Genomic DNA, 17,395 nt, shown 5'->3' with positions numbered 1-17,395 from the left:
TTCAAGTTTTAAATCTTATTTCCATGAAATTCATGTATATATAAATGTGCCCATGTATGTTTATATGTATATGACCCTCAGTGAGTGGGCTGGGATCATTGTTAACCATCATCAGGTGCTTGACCCTCAGTTGCTTATTCACCCTGAGGAATACTAAGGGGAACTTCCCTGTTGCAAATCAATGCCAGTAATTTGGACTGTTTGCACCTGTTTTTTGTCCTTCTATTGTTTATGGTGAAATATTTCATATACCTAGAAGAGAGTTCAATGTTTTTTTCCTAAGTATAAAGGTAACAGACTTGTAGCACCAACCAAGTGAAGAAAATTACATTGCCAGTACTCCAGACACTTCCTGTTCACTGTTCCCTATGCAAATACTTTGGCCTTTCTGAGGGTTAGATATTATCTTGACTTAAGTAATAGTCATTCCTTTGTTTTTATCTATATTCTTTGTGTGTATAATTGGATCCTTAAAATTGTAGTTTTGCACATTATAGGAATGGAATTTTATGTGGACCTGTTCAAATCTTCATTTTTTGTTTCTTTTGCTCAGTATTATGTTTATGAATTTCAATTCGTATATATCTGTGATTCTTTTTTTTTTTTTTTGATACACGGGCCTCTCACTGTTGTGGCCTCTCCCGTTACGGAGCACAGGCTCTGGACGCGCAGGCTCAGCGGCCATGCTCACGGGCCCAGCCGTTCTGCTGCATGTGGGATCTTCCCGGACCGGGGCACGAACCCATGTCCCCTGCATCGGCAGGCGGACGCTCAACCACTGCGCCACCAGGGAAGCCCTATCTGTGATTCTTTGTTGTTTATTGCAATATGTTATTCCATTATGTGACTATATCAAAAATTTGTGCCCAAATATTATTAATACACATTTTCAGTATTTCCAGGTTTGCTACTGGAAAAATATTACTATGAATATTTTTGTTCATGTTTCCTAGTGTGCATAAACAAGAGATGTACTTGAGTGTTTTCCTGATGGTTGTTTTGCTGAATGGGTATACAAATGTTTAGCTTCACTAGAAAATGCCAGATTGTTTTTCCAAAATAGTGTTATCAATTTAAACCGTACAAATATAAGCTTTTCTGAGTCTCTCTAGTATTCACAAAATTGATATTTGCAGACATTTAAGCTTTTGCTGACATAGTAAGATATATATGTACACACACACACACACACACACAAAGAAATTTCCTGTTCAGATGATTTCACTGGTGAATTTTTCTAAACCTTTAGGCACCAATATTACAGTAAATTTCAGAGGAATGAAGAAGAACAAAAAATCCTCTGGCTGTAGCTCATTGCCCCCAAATCTTGTCAAATCTGAGGATTTTCAATACATAAAAAGTATAGAAAATTTCTGCCATAAACATAGGTGCAAATATTTTAATAAAAATATTAGTAAATAAAACTAATTTTCATTAATATATTATGACCAAGCGGGGTTTACTAAAGAAAGATAAACTTGCAGAAAATCCATGGAATTGTAAAAAATTAATATACAGAAACTACAATTAAATAGAGTTGAAAGACCAGAAGGGGTGGCTAGCATGCCCTTTGACAATAGCAGAGCCCAAGAGGAAGAAGAAAGACTACTCTTCTTTCTTGCCAAGGACTCAGCCAATGAAAAGCCATGGACTCTGTTTACTAAAGCTCTCTCAACTTACTCTCTCCTCTATAAAAGCGTCTCCTTCCCTGGCCATGCAGTATTTGCACATGGCTAGTCATGGTTGCACACCCTGAGTTGCAATTCTCTCCTTATCACAAATTAACCCAACTTTGCTGGAGAAATATCTGGCAGTCTATTCATTTTAGGTCAACAGAATTCACCGTATTCATAGAACAAAATGAGAAATATATATATATATTCGTCTTAGTAGATATAGAAAACAAGAATTTCTTAAAATTCAATACTTATTCATGTTAACAACCCTTATGAATGTAGGGATAGAAGGATTTCCTATTTTGTTGGTTAATATATAATAAACAGCCATAAATTCAACAATCAACCTAAGTAAATCAATGAAAATAGTTAAATCTATGTTTCTATACCTAAGCCATCCCTCTGTCTTCCACCTCTATAAGAAAGCATTATGTGAATTCTATGTTTAATATTCTCTTGTTTTTTATCAACTTAATCGAGATTTAATTTAAATATCACATCTTCCATATTAAGTATTTGGTAAAATGATTTTTGACAAATGTGTATACCTATGAAACCACCAATGTGATAAAGATATACGTTTTCAACCTCATAAAGATTCCTTGAACCCCTTCTTAGTCAATACCCCAATTATATCTGGCGCAAGGCAACCACTGGCATACTTTCTGTGGTCTTAGATACTTCTTTTCCTTTTTTTTTAACCAAAAGCAGGAGTCTCCAAATGTTTTCTATGAACAAAAGATTAGTTGATACTTTAAGATTTGTGGGTGAAAAGTGTCTGTCCCTGCTATTCAACTCTACCTTTGTAGAAGGTTAAAAAGCTATAGACTGTATGTTAATAAATGTGTTTGGCTTTATTCCAATAAAATTTTGTTTTAAAACCAGTAAGCAATTGAGTTTGGCCCACTGAGGGTAATTTACTGATCATTGATATAGAGTATCACATAAATGAAAACAAATTGCATATATCATTTTTAAGATTGTTTTAAGATTATACTGTTTTTTTAAGATTCACTCACGTTGCTGCATGTATCAGTATTTGTTCCCATTTTATTGCTACTTATGCTAGGGATTTTAATTGTATGGATATAATCACAGTTTGTTAACGCGTTCATCCTTTCATGGGAATTTGACTGAACCCGTGCCCTTGGCAGTGAAAGAACGGAGTCCTAACCACTGGACTGCCAGGGAATTCCCTATTTTTCGTTTTTTAAGAAACCTCCTCACTGTCCTCCATAGCAGCTGCACCAATTTACATTCCCACCAACAGTGTAGGAGGGTTCCCTTTTCTCCACACCCTCTCCAGCATTTATTTGTAGACATTTTCATGATGGCCATTCTGACCGGTGTGAGGTGATACCTCATTGTAGTTTTGATTTGCATTTCTCTAATTATTAGAGATGTTGAGCATTTTTTCATGTGCCTATTGGCCATCTGTACATCTTCTTTGGAGAAACGTCTATTTAAGTCTTCTGCCCATTTTTTGATTGGGTCTTTTTTTAATTGAATTGTATGAACTGTTTACGTATTTTGGAAATTAAGCCTTTGTCGGTCACATCGTTTGCAAATATTTTCTCCCAGTCCTAAGTTGTATTTTCTTTTTGTTTATGCTTTCCTTTGCTGTGCAAATGCTTGTAAGTCTGATTAGGTCCCATTTGTTTATTTTTGCTTTTAATTCTATCGCCTTGGGAGACCGACCTAAGAAAACACTGCTGTGATTTATATCAGAGAATATTTTGCCAATGTTCTCTTCTAGGAATGTTAGGTTGTTATGTCTTACTAAGTCTTTAAGCCGTTTTGAGTTCATTTTTGTGTATGGTGTGAGGGAGGGTTCTAATTTCATTGATTTCCATGTGGCTGTACCAGCTTTCCCAACCACTTGCTGAAGAGACTGTCTTTTCCTCATGGTATATCTTTGCCTCCTTTGTCGAACATTAATTGAATGTAGGTGTGTGGATTTATTTCTGGGCTCTCTATTATGTTCCCTCGATCCATATGTCTGTTTTTGTGCCAATATCATGCTGTTTTAATTACTGAAGCCTTGTAGTATTGACTGAAGTCTGGGAGGGTTATGCCTCCAGCTTTGTTCTTTTTCTTCAGGATTGCTTTGGCAGTTCTGGGTTTTTTTATGGTTCCATATACATTTTAGGATTATTTGTTCTAGTTCTATGAAAAATGTCATGGGTAATTTGATAAGGATTGCATTAAATCTGTAGATTGCTTTGGGTAGTATGGCTATTTTAACAATATTAATTCTTGCAGTGCAAGAGCATGGGATTGCTTTCCATTTCTTTGAATCATCTTCAACTTCCTTTATCAGTGTTTTAAAGTTCTCAGCATATAAGTCTTTCACCTCCTTGGTCAGGTTTATTCCTAAGTATTTTATTTTATTTTATTGATATGATTTTAAAGGGATTTTTTTTTTTACTTTCCCTTTCTGATGTTTCATGGTTGTTATAAAGAAATGCAGCAGATTTCTATATGATTCCTGCTACTTTGTTGAATTCATTTATCAGTTCTAGTAGTTTGGATGTGGAGTCTTTAGGGTTTTCTATATAGAGTGTCATGTCATCTGCATATGATGACAATTTTACCTCTTCCCTTCCAATTTAGATACATTTTATTTCTTTTTTGTGTGTGATTGCTGTGGCTAGGACTTCTAATACTATGTTGAATAGAAGTGGTGAGCGTGGGCATCCTTGTCTTGTTCCAGATTTTAGTGGGAAGGCTATTAACTTTTCATGGTTAAGTATCATGTTGGCTGTGGGTTTATCATAAATAGCTTTCATTATGTTAAGGTATATTCCATCTGTACCCACTTTGGTAAGAGTTTTTATCATGAATAGATGTTGAATTTTATGAAATGCTTTATCTGCATCTATTGAGATGATCATTTGGTTTTTGTCTTTTCTTTTGTTGATGTGGTTCATCACATTGATTGATTTGTGTATGTTGAACCATCCTTGTGACCCTGGGATGAATCCAACTTGATTGTGGTATGTGATCTTTTTCTAGTTGTTAGATTCAGTTTGCTAATATTTTGTTGACTTTTTGCATCTATATTCATCAAAGATATTGGCCTATAATCTTCTTTTTTTGAAGTATCTTTGGTATGTTATGGTGATGGTGGCTTCAAAGAATGACTTTGGGAGTGTTCCCTCCTCTTCAATCTTTTGGAAGAGTTTGAGAAGGATCAGTATAAGTTCTTTATGTGTTTGGTAGAATTCCCCAGTGAAGTCATCTGGTTCTGGACTTTTTTTTTTTTTTTTTTTTTTTTGCGGTACGCGGGCCTCTCACTGTTGTGGCCTCTCCCGTTGCGGAGCACAGGCTCCGGACGCGCAGGCTCAGCGGCCATGGCTCACAGGCCTAGCTGCTCCGCGGCATGTGGGATCCTCCCGGACTGGGGCACGAACCCGTGTCCCCTGCATCGGCAGGCAGACTCTCAACCACTGCACCACCAGGGAAGCCCTGGTTCTGGACTTTTATTTGCAGGGATTTTTTTTATTATTATTATTACAGATTATATTTCACTTCTAGTGATTGGTCTGTTCAAATTGTCTGCTTCTTCTTGATTCAGTTTTGGTAGGCTGTATGTTTCTAGAAATTTGTCCTTAGATATGAACTTTTGAAACATAGTTCGGGGAATGTTTCAAGATTATAAGAAAATAAACTTTTACAAGTAAGTGCCTCAATCTACATTCTCTTCAGAATTTGTTATGCTCAAATTTCTTAACACATGCCAATAAATGAGTGGAGAATGGTATTTCTTTGTATTTTTGATTTGCCTGCCCCGATTGCTAATGAGTTTTAGCATATTTGTATCTACATATAATCTGCAATTAATCTATTCTTTGAGATTTTAGTTTCGATTATCACATATTTTACTTCTGTAATCTCCTTCAAGTTATTACAAATTTGCTTTAAAAAATCCAACAATTTGATTCTTTTTTTATATACTTACATAGCTTAGACCCATTTATTTTCATCTTACAAATCCGTAATCTATGTCCCTACAGTCTATTATTTTATCTTTTTCGGCCAGTTCTCTCATTGGTGGTTGGTTTCTCTGTGCTTATAATTTTGATATGTTCATATTCAGATGGCTCATCTTGGAAATCTTCTTATCTAAAGATGATTTTCACCCAAATAGGATTTCTGCTTGCCTGAGCTGCACTGGGGCCATTCTAATATGCAACTGTTTTAAGATTACGCCGAGTCTTGATGTTTTATATAAATGCAAACTCACATAAAGTCAAGATTGTGGTTATATTTTCTCTCAGTGAAGACTTTGTCTCCTCAGAATCCTAGCAGGGACATGGGAACAGTAAATGAGGAACTACGCTAATGGCTTTTTCTTCGAGAGATGTGGTCCCCTCCTCTTCTTATTTCCCATATGTAGCTTGTGTTGGAATTTGACCTCCAATTGTTTCCTGATTGGAAGGTTGATTATCCCATTGAAGTCTGATTAGCACCAAATATGTGTCGAGGGGAAATTACTTTTGATGCTGGTGACTTATATCAGCTTATTACTTTTCTACCTCTTTTCCTAACCCTGGAGAGATGCAACCCAGAAGGACAGGCAGATTCCAATGTTTTCTGAGGAAAGTATAAAAACAGTTTGTCACTTAAGTCTGTTTTATCCAGGTCTTGAAATAGGTTTTTCCTCTTTTCCTATTATCTCTCTATCTTATCACCTAGTTTAATTTTTTCCTATAATTACATGGTCTAAAACTATCTTGTTTATTTGTTTGTATTTTGTTTCCTTCTCTTGGCATTATTCTGTTAGGTAACAGGCCATCGATAAATATATGTTCTAAACGCAGAAATTGCTTACACTTATTGAATCTGACAAATTGTGGTAGGCTGAGTATTGCATTCACATAATCACTTCTGATAAAGGGTTTAAGCATCCATTCCCATTGTCATGTGACTTAAAGTGTTCATGGGAAATGTTTGCCTTCACATTCCATGGATGATTGTTTTATCTGTGGCAGTCACTTTGGTCGCTGGTGGGGTGAATGTGATAATACCATATCCAAGCTGAAGTTTTAAGTGTCAGGGAGTATTTTCTCAGCAATCTTGCTTTTGTGCCATGAGAAAGTCATGTCAGAAGGAGGAGTTACTCCTTCAGCCTAATTCCCAGAAGAAGAAACTAGTAGCATTAGAGATAAATCATACTTTTGCAGGGCAAGATTTAAGGGCCATTTACTATGATACCAAAGCTGATTAATCCAGTACAATCAATTTCTCTATGAAGTGATCCTTACACACCATATCAAGTGGTCCCTTTAATCATCTCTCATACTGGGAAATAATTCATTCATTTCTTCATTCACTAATTTATTCAATATATTTATTTATGACTTATACAAGGTAAAATGAAATATTTGTGGTATAAAAAGAGAAAGAAGAAGCATACAAATAAGATTTGAGTTGAAATGACGAGTTGTAGCAGGTATGTTAAGAAACACTTTGAGAAAATTCAAAATAGATGAGTACAGTTTTTAACTGGGAGGCAAGGTGAGGCTGCCAGTACAATAGTATTTGAGATAAGTCTTGAATAATGCTTAAGATTTTAACACAGGCTAGGGTATCTGAATTGCAGAATAGGGATAAAAGCTAAAAGAAAGATTTTAGATTCTTTTTCTTTTAGCTTCTTTCCAATGGTCAAAAATATATGTATCAAAATATAGAGACAAAACCAAGACTTGTTTGGTGAGTGTCTAGTTTGCAAGTGAGTATAACAGAACATATAATTAAATGCACAGTGAATAAACAAATATACCGTTTGAATATTGAGGAAGGGAACATCAAGTTTCTTAGACTTGTATTTAAATACAGATATCAAACTTGTATGTCAATAGCTAGACAATACATCTGCTTATAAAGCAAAAGTAAATTTTGACAGTTGATCCTGTTAACATTTGGAGTATCAACTAAAATGACCCTTTAACTCAAGGGTCACTTTGGGAATCCATCCAACTCCTTAACTATTTTATGGGTAAAATGTCAAGACAATTTGCTCTCTGAAATATGGAAATGCAGACTAATAGATAACGTATATACCCTCAGTAGATAGGTTAACCTCATTAGGAGACCAGTACTAAAGTGAAGATTCTTAATTTAATAAAGATGGCCGGAAATATTTTTTTGTAAAAGTAGGTATTAGAATTGTTTGCTTTAATAATGTTCGAAGTCAGCAAAAAAGACTTATTTTGTAGTTTTCAGAATAAACTGAGGTGGTATGCTTTTCATATCAGATACTGTGTCCTCGTTTCATTTAAAAAATGTAAGCACTAGCTCAAAGAGTAAATCTATAAATATTACAGTTTGTAGCTAAGTTTTTGCAACATCTCACAGTTTAGTAATCAAATAATTTAAAATGTTTGAATCAGTACAGTTAAAAAATAAAACTATGGCAAACTATCCAAGAATAATACAGCTATATTTTCTTCCCTATTCATTTTTCAAACCCAGTACTGATTGTGTTTGGAGTCTTAGGAGACACACTGCTGCAAATGACCCCTATGTCCAGGAAGTTGTATAGGCAAATATATTAATGATTAAATGACATTTATTGGGCATCAACTATGAGCTCAACACTAGGTGCTAGGGTTATAAACAAGAGGTCAGGGTGGATATTGCTTGGTTGGATGGAGTTTATGGTCTATTGGAGGAATGGCATATTTGAAAAACAATCACAATAATCAGTGTGTAATTTCTAACAGTTTTAATAATCCTAAAAAAAAAGTGAGGTCATTTATATACCTCTAAGAAATGAATCTGGCCTATAATAACGGTGGAAGGGTCTTGAATTCTCCTAATATGAGATTGGAACTGAGATGGTATGATGAGCAGGGGTTGATGGGAGTGTGTGAAGGTCAGTTGTATATGCAAGATATATATACAGAGTACATTAACACACTTGGTATGAGAAGTGCACATACATGTTACTTACGGTTATTATTAGGTATTTTATGCCAGTTATACTTAAAACATATTTGTTTTTATACACATACAATTCTTTGTAAATACGCATTTTTAAAAAATTCTGGAAGAATCATGAGGCAGGGAATGAGATGAATTCCCTTAATTAATAATCAAATAGCAACCTGGAAATAGGCTGAATAACAGTTTAATTAAAAAAACAAAACTAAGCCTTCCCATGAATAACTGTGCTTAAGCCTGTGTCAAATGTAAAGTGTGATACATTGTTGGTACACCATGTTAACTTCTTTTCTTGGGTTTTTTTTAAATCTCTTTTCAGTAATACACACTTTGGTTTTCAGTGAACATTTTTTTTCTCTCTTTCAATGATATATTGATCATAAAATTTTCAAAAACCGTGATTTTAATATGAAAATTATACTTCAACTTTTATTTACAGGTTTTTTTTTTCTGCTGTGTTGTTGTTATGTCTGTAATTTTATGAAGGACTGATCAAGTCAATCTATTTGAGGGGAATTTCTTTTTTAATTAGGTTTTGGAAGTTACTACCAAAGCATAAACAAATATTCCAGGTAAGGAAAGGAGGTGTGAAGTAAGAACAAATGGAAACTGTGTGACTTTGTATTTGAGTGAGCTTAAGAAAAGTGGAGGAATATTGACAGAAGACAAATTACCTTGTAACTGCATCTAGAAATAGCTTCTTTTAATGTAGTAAACAAATGTCATTCTGGCTGTACACTTCAGAAAATAGTTTCAAATAGACTGAATAAAATAAAAATGAAAGACTTGATGTGCTTGAGAGAGCTAGGAGATGAGTGAGCATTCCTCTAAAACTATTTTTTTAACATCTTTATTGGAGTATAATTGCTTTACAATGGTGTGTTAGTTTCTGCTTTATGACAAAGTGAATCAGTTATACATATACACATGTTCCCATATCTCTTCCCTCTTGCGTCTCCCTCCCTCCCACCCTCCCTTTCCCACCCCTCTAGGTGGACACAAACCACCTAGCTGATCTCCCTGTGCTATGCGGCTGCTTCCCACGAGCTATCTATTTTACGTTTGGTAGTGTATATATGTCCAAGCCACTCTCTCACTTTGTCACAGCCTACCCTTCATCCTCCACACGTCCTCAAGTCCATTCTCTAGTAGGTCTGGGTCTCCATTCCTGTCTCACCCCTAGGTTCTTCATGATATTTTTTTTCTTTTTCCTTAGATTCCATATATATGTGTTAGCATACAGTATTTGTTTTTCTCTTTCTGACTTACTTCACTCTGTATGACAGACTCTAGGTCCATCCACCTCACTACAAATAACTCAATTTCGTTTCTTTTTATGGCTGAGTAATATTCCATTGTAGTGGACACATTGTATGTGTCACATCTTCTTTATCCATTCATCCAATGATGGACACTTAGGTTGCTTCCATGTCCTGGCTATTGTAAATAGAGCTGCAATGAACATTGTGGTACATGGTTCTTTTTGAATTCTGGTTTTCTCAGGGTATATGCCCAGTAGTGGGATTGCTGGGTCGTATGGCAGTTCTATTTGTAGGTTTTTAAGGAACCTCCATACTGTTCTCCATAGTGGGTGTATCAATTTATATTCCCACCAGCAGTGCAAGAGTGTTCCCTTTTCTCCACACCCTCTCCAGCATTTATTGTTTGTAGATTTTTTGATGATGGCCATTCTGACCGGTGTGAGATGATATCTCGTTGTAGTTTTGATTTGCATTTCTCTAATGATTAATGATGTTGAGCATTCTTTCATGTGTTTGTTGGCAACCTATATATCTTCTTTGGAGAAATGTCTATTTAGGTCTTCTGCCCATTTTTGGATTGGGTTGTTTGGTTTTTCGTTATTGAGCTGCATGAGCTGCTTGTAAATTTTGGAGATTAATCCTATGTCAGTTGCTTCATTTGCAAATATTTTCTCCCATTCTGAAGGTTGTCTTGTCATCTTGTTTATGGTTTCCTTGCTGTGCAAAAGCTTTTAAGTTTCATTAGGTCCCATTTGTTTATTTTTGTTTTTATTTCCATTTCTCTAGGAGGTGAGTCAAAAAGGATCTTGCTGTGATTGATGTCATAGAGTGTTCTGCCTATGTTTTCCTCTAACAGTTTGATTGTGTCTGGCCTTACATTTAGGTCTTTAATCCATTTTGAGTTTATTTTTGTGTATGGTGTTAGGGAGTGTTCTAATTTCATTCTTTTACATGTAGCTGTCCAGTTTTCCCAGCACCACTTATTGAAGAGGCTGCCTTTTCTCCATTGTATATTCTTGCCTTCTTTATCAAAAATAAGGTGACCATAGGTCCGTGGGTTTATCTCTGGGCTTTCTATCTTGTTCCATTGATCTATATTTCTGTTTTTGTGGCAGTACCATACTATCGTGATTACTGCAGCTTTGTAGTGTAGTCTGAAGTCTGGGAACCTGATTCCTCCAGCTCTGTTTTTCTTTCTTAAGATTGCTTTCGGTATTCAGGGTCTTTTGTGTTTCCATACAAATTGTGATTTTTTTTTTCCTGGTTCTGTGAAAAATGCCATTGGTAGTTTGATAGGGATTGCATTGAATCTGTAGATTGCTTTGGGTAGTATAGTCATTTTCACAATGTTGATTCTTCCAATCCAAGAACATGGTATATCTCTCCACCTCTTGGTATCATCTTTAATTTCTTTCATCAGTGTCTTATAGTTTTCTATATACAGGTCTTTTGTCACCTTAGGTAGGTTTATTCCTAGGTATTTTTTTCTTTTTGTTGCAATGGTAAAGGGAAGTGTTTCCTTAATTTCTCTTTCAGATTTTTCATCATTAGTGTATAGGAATGGAAGATTTCTGTGCATTAATTTTGTATCTTGCTACTTTACCCAATTCATTGATTAGCTCTAGTAGTTTTCTGGTAGCATCTTAGGGATTCTCTGTGTATAGTATCATGTCATCTGCAAACAGTGACAATTTCACTTCTTCTTTTCCAATTTGTATTCCTTTTCTTTCTTTTTCTTCCACATTGCCGTGTCTAGGACTTCCAAAACTATGTTGAATAATAGTGGTGAGTGTGGACATCCTTGTCTTGTGCCTGATCTTAGAGGAAATGCTTTCAGTTGTTCACCATTGAGAATGATGTTTGCTGTGGGTTTGTCATATATGGCTTTTATTATGTTGTGGTAGGTTCCCTCTATGCCCACTTTCTGGAGAGTTTTTATCACAAATGGGTGTTGAATTTTGTCAAAAGCTTTTTCTGCATCTATTGAGATGATCATACAGTTTTTCTTCTTCGATATGTTAATATGGTGTATCACATTGATTAATTTGTGTATATTGAAGAATCCTTGCATCCCTGGGCTAAATACCACTTGATCATGGTGTATGATCCTTTTAATGTATTGTTGGATTCTGTTTGCTGGTATTTTGTTGAGGATTTTTGCATCTACATTCATTAGTGCTATTGGTGTGTAATTTTGTTTTTTGTAGTATCTTTGTCTGGTTTTGCTCTCAGGGTGATGGTGACCTCATAGAATGAGTTTGAGAGTGTTCCCTCCTCTGCAATTTTTTGGAAGAGTTTCAGAAGGATGGGTGTTAGCTGTTCTCTAAATGTTTGATAGAATTCACCTGTGAAGCCATCTGGTCCTGGACTTTTGTTTGTTGCAAGATTTTTAATCACAGTTTCAATTTCATTCCTTGTGATTGGTCTGTTCATATTTTCTATTTCTTCCTGTTTCAGTCTTGGAAGGTTATACCTTTCTAAGAATTTGTCCATTTCTTCCAGGTTGTCCATTTTATTGGCATAGAGTTGCTTATAGTAGTCTCTTAGGATGCTTTGTGTTTCTGCAGTGTCCATTGTAACTTCTCCTTTTTCATTCTAATTTTATTGATTTGAGTCCTCTCCCTCTTTTTCTTGATGGGTCTGGCTAATGGTTTATCAATTTTGTTTATCTTGTCAAAGAACCAGCTTTAGTTTTATTTATCTTTGCTATTGTTTTGCTTCATTTTGTTTTCATTTATTTCTAATCTGATCTTTATGATTTCTTTCCTTCTGCTTACTTTGGTTTTTTTAGGTTCTTCTTTCTCTAATTGCTGTAGGTGTAAGGTTAGGTTGTTTATTTGAGGTGTCTCTTGTTTCTTGAGGTAGGCTTGTATTGCTATAAACTTCCTTCTTAGAACTGCTTTTGCTGCATCCCATAGGTTTTGGGTCTTCGTGTTTTCATTGTCATTTGTTTCTAGGTATTTTTTGATTTCCTCTCTGATATCTCCAGTGATCTCTTGGTTATTAAGTAGTGTATTGTTTAGTCTCCATGTGTTTGTATATTTTACAGTTCTTTTTTCCTGTAATTCATATCTAGTCTCCTAGTGTTGTGGTCAGAAAAGATACTTGATAAGATTTGAATTTTTTAAATTTAGCGGAGGCTTGATTTGTGAACCAAGATATGATCTATCCTGGAGAATGGTCCATGAGCACTTTAGAAGAAAGTGTATTTTGTTGTTTTTGTATGGAATGTCCTATGAATATCAATTATGTCCATCTTGTTTAATGTATCATTTAAAGCTTGTGTTTCCTTACTTATTTTCATTTTGGATGATCTGTCCATTGGTGAAAGTGGGGTGTTAAAGTCCCCTACTCTTATTGTGTTACTGTCAATTTCCATTTTATGGCTGTTAGCATTTGCCTTATGTATTGAGGTGCTCCTATGTTGGGTGCATAAATATTTACAATTTTATGTCTTCTTCTTAGATTGATCCCTTGATCATTATGTAGTGTCCTTTTTTGTCTCTTGTAATAGTCTTTATTTTAAAGTCTATTTTGTCTGATATGAGAATTGCTACTCCAGCTTTCTTTTGATTTCCATTTGCATGGAATATCTTTTTCCATCCCCTCACTTTTAGTCTGTATGTGTCCCTAGGTGAAGTGGGTTTCTTGTCAACAACATATACACGGGTCTTGTTTTTGTATCCATTCAGCCAGTCTATGTCTTTTGGTTGGAGCATTTAATCCATTTACATTTGAGGTAATTATTGATATGTATGTTCCTATTACCATTTTCTTAATTGTTTTGGTTTTGTTATTGTAGGTCTTTGCCTTCTCTTGTGTTTTCTGCCTAGAGAAGTTCCTTTATCATTTTCTGTAAAGCTGGTTTGGTGGTGCTGAATTCTCTTAGCTTTTGCTTGTCTGTTAATGTTTTAATTTCTCCGTCGAATCTAAATGAGATCCTTGCTGGGTAGAGTAATTTTGGTTGTAGTTTTTTCCCTTTCATCACTTTAAATATGTCCTGCCACTCCCTTCTGGCTTGCAAAGTTTCTGCTGAAAGGTCAGCTGTTAACCTTATTGGGATTCCCTTTTATGTTATTTGTTGCTTTTCCCTCACTGCTTTCAATATTTTTTCTTTGTATTTTATTTTTGATAGTTTGATTAATTTGTTTCTTGGTGTGTGTCTCCTTGGATTTATCCTGTATGGGACTCTCTGCACTTCCTGGACTTGTTTAACTCTTTCCTTTCCCATATTAGGGAAGTTTTCAACCATAATCCTTCAAATATTTTCTCAGTCCCTTTCTTTTTCACTTCTGCTTCTGGGACCCCTATAATTCGAATGTTGGTGCGTTTAATGTTGTCCCAGAGGTCTCTGAGACTGTCCTCAATTCTTTTCATTCTCTTTTCTTTATTCTGCTCTGTGGTAGTTATTTCCATTTTTTTTATCTTCCAGGTCACTTATCCTTTCTTCTGCCTCAGTTATTCTGCTATTGATTCCTTCTAGAGAATTTTTAATTTCATTTATTGTGTTGTTCATCATTGTTTGTTTGCTCTTTAGTTCTTCTAGGTTCTTGTTAAATGTTTCTTGTATTTTCTCCATTCTATTTCCAAGATTTTGGATCATCTTTACTATCATAACTCAATTCTTTTTCAGGTAGACTGCCTATTTCCTCTTCATTTGTTTGGTCTCGTGGGTTTTTATCTTGCTCCTTCATATGCTGTGTGTTTCTCTGTCTTCTCATTTTGCTCACCTTACTGTGTTTTGGGTTCTCCTCTTTGCAGGCTGCAGGTTCGTTGTTCCCATTATTTTTGGTGTCTGCCCCCAGTGGTAAGGTTGGTTTAGTGGGTTGTGTAGGCTTCGTGGTGAAGGGGCCTGGTGCCTGTTTTCTGGTGAATGAGGCTGAATCTTGTCTTTCTGGTGGGCAGGACCGGGTTCAGTGGTGTGTTTTTTTGTGTCTGTGACCTTGTTATGATTTTAGGCAACCTCTCTGCTAATGGGTGGGTTTCTGTTCCTGTCTTGCTAGTTGTTTGACATAGGGTGTCCAGCACTATAGCCTGCTGGTCGTTGAGTGGAGCTGGGTCTTAGCATTGAGATGGAGATCTCTGGGAGAGCTTTTGCTGTTTAATATTATGTGGAGGTGGTAGGTCTCTGGTGGACCAACGTCCTGAACTCGGCTCTCCCACCTAAGAGGCACAGTCCTGACACCCAGCTGGAGCACCAAGACCCTGTGAGCCACACGGCTCAGAAGAAAAGGGAGAAAAAAAGAAAGAAGGAAAAAATAAAGTTATTAAAATAAAAAATAATTTTTTAAAATTTAAAAAATTAAAAAGTAATGATAAAAGAAAAGAAAAAGAAAGAAAGAAGAGAGCAACCAAACCAAAAAATAGATCCACCAGTGATAACAAAGAAAAAAAGAAAACAGACAGACTGAATCCTAGGACAAATGGTTAAAGCAAAGCTATACAGACAAAAATCACACCAAGAAGCATACACATACACACTAACAAAAAGAGAAAAAGGAAAAATAAAATATAAATATCATTGCTCCCAAAGTCCACTGCCTCAATTTTGGGATGACTTGTTGTCTATTCAGGTATTCCAGAGATGCAGTGTACATCAAGTTAACTGTGGAGATTTAATCCACTGCTCCTGAGGCTGCTGGGAGAAATTTCCCTTTCTCTTCTTAGTTCGCACAGCTCCTGGGTTTCAGCTTTGGATTTGGCCCAGCCTCTGCATGTAGGTTGCCTGAGGGCATCTGTTCTTCTCCTAAACAGGATGGGGTTAAAGGAGTAGGTCATTCGGGGGCTTTGGCTCACTCAGGCTTGGGGGAGGGATGGGTATGGAATGCAGGGCGATCACAGGACCCTGGCAGTGGCGGGCTGCAAAGGCTCCTGTTGAGGGGAGGTGTGGACAGTGACCTGTGCTTGCACACAGGCTTCTTGGTGGCTGCAGCAGCAGCCTTAGAGCCTCATGCCTGTCTCTGATGTCTGTGCTGATAGCCGTGGCTCGCGCCCATCTGTTGAGCTTGTTTAGGTGGTGATCTGAATCCCCTCTCCTTGTGCACCCCAAAACAATGATATCTTGCCTCTTAGGCAGTTCCAGACCTTTTTCCAGACTCCCTCCCGGCTAGCTGTGGTGCACTAGCCCCCTTCAGGCTGTGTTCACGCAGCCAACCCCAGTCCCTCCCTGGGGTCTGACTTCTGAAGCCTGAACCTCAGCTCCCCGCCCCCTCTCACCCTGGTGGGTGAGCAGACAAGCCTCCCAGGCTGGTGAGTGCTGGTCAGCACTGATCCTCTGTGTGGGAATCTGTTCACTTTGCCCTCTGCACCCCTGTTGCCACCCTCTCCTCTGTGGCTCTGAAGCTTTCCCCCCGTCACCACCCCCGTGTCTGCCAGTGAAGGGGCTTCCTAGTGTGTGGAAACTTTTCCTCCTTCACAGCTCCCTCCCAGTTGTGCAAGTCCCATCCCTATTCTTTTGTCTCTGTTTTTTCTTCTTTCTTTTGCCCTACCCAGGTACCTGGGGAGTTTCTTGCCTTTGGGGAAGTCTCAGGTCTTCTGCCAGCATTCAGTAGGTGTTCTGTAGGAGTTGTTCCACATATAGATGTATTTCTGATGTATTTGTGGGGGAAGGCGATCTCTACGTCTCACTCCTCTGCCATCTTGAAGGTCTCCCCATCATATTGTTTTCTTATTATTTAGGTTTGAGTGTTCTTTATGTATTCTGGATACAAGACCTTATCAAATATATACTTTGCAATTGCTTTAAAACAGTCTGTGGCTTTTCTTTTCATTTTATAACAGTACCCAATAACGAGAAGTAATTTTTAATTTTGATGAAGTCTAATATATCAATTTGCTCTTTTATTGATTGTGGTTTTTATGTCATACCTGAGGAATCTTATCCTGACCTAGTGTCACAAAGATTTTCTTCTTTTTTCTCTCTTAGAAGACTTACAGTTTTAGGTTTTACATTTAGGTCTAGCATCCATTTTGAGTTAATTTTCTTCTGTAGGTGCAAGGTAAGGATAAAAAGTTCTCATTTTTTTTTGCATATGGATATTGAGTTGTTTCAGCATCATTTGTTGAAACACTATCATTTCTTCAATGAATTCCCTTTGCATATCTGTAGATATGCATATCTGTAGAAAAATCTGTTTTCTACATTATGTCATATGTGTTTGTCCCGCATCTTCCAGGCTATGCTAGAAATACTCACCAGAGTATGTCACAGTTGCCTCAAACTTAAGATTTCAATCGATCATCCTCATCTAAGGTGAATTTCAATTTTCTTTCTCACCGATCTGTCAATAATATGCGTTTCCTGTGTTGTGTTTGTAAGCGTTTATAGTCATCTTTGATTTTTTGCTCTCTCACTGTCTTCCATCATTGCTACTTCTCCATATTTAGTATGCTGATTATTTTTTTCTTAAGCAAGCCTATTCACCTCTTTCCTCCCTGATTTTGATGCTTGTTCCTTTCTATCCCAATCTATCATTATAACAGGTAGACCATATTTCCTATCTGGACTCC

Source organism: Orcinus orca, chromosome 14 (assembly GCF_937001465.1).
Source record: "Orcinus orca chromosome 14, mOrcOrc1.1, whole genome shotgun sequence".
In the NCBI taxonomy this organism is placed as follows: Eukaryota; Metazoa; Chordata; class Mammalia; order Artiodactyla; family Delphinidae; genus Orcinus; species Orcinus orca.
Note: the sequence above shows the minus strand (reverse complement) of the source record.